This window comes from Anneissia japonica, unplaced genomic scaffold (genome assembly GCF_011630105.1).
Source record: "Anneissia japonica isolate Jap-2015-1 unplaced genomic scaffold, ASM1163010v1 scaffold284709_len978187_cov192, whole genome shotgun sequence".
In the NCBI taxonomy this organism is placed as follows: Eukaryota; Metazoa; Echinodermata; class Crinoidea; order Comatulida; family Comatulidae; genus Anneissia; species Anneissia japonica.
Window position 1 is genome coordinate 1,321 of NW_022757342.1, and position 2,425 is coordinate 3,745.

Consider the following 2,425-nt stretch of genomic DNA (forward strand, 5'->3'; position numbering starts at 1 on the left):
CCACTTCAAAATGTTCAATGGACAACTTATTTTAACCAACAGTAATATTTTGGTGTTACTGTTATTTCATATGCTAATATTATACACGCGAGGTACCCGGCGGCCTATTGTTATTTTAATAATGCATTTACTGTTTTAGAAATTTCGAGTGGAAAAATACTAACTCATCAGCAAGCAACAGATTCCGTAGTGTAGCGGTTATCACATCTGCCTAACACGCAGAAGGTCCCCGGTTCGAGCCCGGGCGGAATCATGTTCTTTTTATTGGTATCCATGTTCTATTAGGCTTAATACGGTAAGTATTTCAGAAACCACTTCAAAACTTTCAATGGACAACTTATTTTAACCAACAGTAATATTTTGGTGTTACTGTTATTTCATATGCTAATATTATACACGGGAGATACCCGGCCTTGTGTTATTTTAATAATGCATTACTGTTTTAGAAATTTCGACTGAAAAACTACTAACTCCTTCAACAAGCAACTGATTGATTCCGTAGTGTGCGGTTATCACATCTGCCTAACACGCAGAAGGTCTCCGGTTCGAGCTTGGACGGAATCAGTATCTTTTTATTGGTATCCATGTTCTATTAGGCCTAGTAAGTATTTTAGAAACCACTTTAAAACGTTCAATGAACAACTTATTTTATGCAATAGATATATGTTGGTGTTACTGTTATTTCATATGCTAATAGTATACACGGGAGGTACCCGGCCTATTGTTATTTTAATAATGCATTACTGTTTTAGAAATTTCGACTGGAAAAATACTAACTCATCAGCAAGCAACAGATTCCGTAGTGTAGCGGTTATCACATCTGCCTAACTAGATGTGTATAAGAGACAGGTACCCAGCCTTGTAATATTTTAATAATCAAATACTGTTTTAGAAATTTCGACTGGAAAAATACTAACTCCTACACCAAGCAACAGAAACGTAGTGTAGCGGTTATCACATCTGCTTAACACGCAGAAGGTCCCCGGTTCGAGCCCGGGCGGAATCACTTTCTTTTTATTGGTATCCATGTTCTATTAGGCTTAGTAAGTATTTTAGAAACCACTTTAAAACGTTCAATGGACAACTTATTTTAACCAACAGTAATATTTTGGTGTTACTGTTATTTCATATGCTAATATTATACAAGCGATGTACCCGGCCTATTGTTATTTTAATAATCCATTACTGTTTTAGAAATTTCGACTGGAAAAATACTAACTCATCAGCAAGTAACAGATTCCGTAGTGTAGCGGTTATCACATCTGCCTAACACGCAGAAGGTCCCCGGTTCGAGCCCGGGCCGAATCACTTTCTTTTTATTGGTATCCATGTTCTATTTGGCTTAGTAAATATTTCAGAAACCAAGAAGGCCACGGACGTGATACCGCAGATGATGTTGTCATGAGAATAGAGTGCCAATTCTTGATCCGCGCGAATATCAAAAAGCCTACAAGTAGCATCGTCAGAACCAGTGCCGAATGCTTTGCCGTTTGGGAAGAACTGCAATATAGGATAGCAAAATATGGATTTGATTAAATCATGAAAGTAATTAGGATTAATCTCACTCAGATGTTTCATCTCCCATTACTCTCTCCCACAGCCTATAAGGAGCATTATCACAATGATGCTAAATTATTTACATGTGGCTATTCTAATAAGTCAGAGAAATAACATTTGGGGCTCCCTCAATAAAATACATACAAGGTACCTCAAATCAAGCTATCGGTAGCTTATCTTCTTCTTTATCCCATGTTAGTCATAACACAATTCACATTATTTTGTCTCAAATAAACAAACTACAGTAAACTTACGCAAACGGCATTGATATCCGACTCGTGGCCTGTGAACGTTTGTTTACACATGCCATCTCGAATGTCCCACAGTTTTGCAGAAGCGTCACAAGCTCCTGAAACAAATGTTCTACAATCGGGTGCGAGCTGTCTCTTATACAAAAATACTAACTCATCAGCAAGCAACAGATTCCGTAGTGTAGCGGTTATCACATCTGCCTAACACGCAGAAGGTCCCCGGTTCGAGCCCGGGCGGAATCACTTTCTTTTTTATTGGTATCCATGTTCTCTTAGGCTTAGTAAGTATTTTAGAAACCACTTTAAAACGTTCAATGGACAACTTATTTTATGCAACAGATATATTTTTGTGTTACTGTTATTTCATATGCTAATATTATACACGGGATGTACCCGGCCTATTGTTATTTTAATAATGCATTACTGTTTTAGAAATTTCGACTGGAAAAATACTAACTCATCAGCAAGCAACAGATTCCATAGTGTAGGGGTTATCACATCTGCCTAACACGCAGAAGGTCCCCGGTTCGAGCCCGGGCGGAATCACGTTCTTTTTATTGGAATTGGTATCCATGTTCTATTAGGCTTAGTAAGTATTTTAGAAACCACTTCAAAAT

The 2,425-nt window shown here is 37.7% G+C and overlaps 4 non-coding genes across 4 annotated transcripts; all 4 read left to right on the top strand.

Annotated features, from left to right (window-relative positions):
• The first annotated feature begins 180 nt into the window (after positions 1 to 180).
• On the top strand, positions 181 to 253 carry Trnav-aac. The gene has a single exon. It is a non-coding gene; the product is annotated as a tRNA-Val (tRNA).
• A 982-nt stretch (positions 254 to 1,235) lies between these two features.
• On the top strand, positions 1,236 to 1,308 carry Trnav-aac. The gene has a single exon. It is a non-coding gene; the product is annotated as a tRNA-Val (tRNA).
• Positions 1,309 to 1,978: 670 nt separating this feature from the next.
• On the top strand, positions 1,979 to 2,051 carry Trnav-aac. Its single transcript has one exon. It is a non-coding gene; the product is annotated as a tRNA-Val (tRNA).
• Positions 2,052 to 2,281: 230 nt separating this feature from the next.
• On the top strand, positions 2,282 to 2,354 carry Trnav-aac. Its single transcript has one exon. It is a non-coding gene; the product is annotated as a tRNA-Val (tRNA).
• Positions 2,355 to 2,425: the final 71 nt, after the last annotated feature.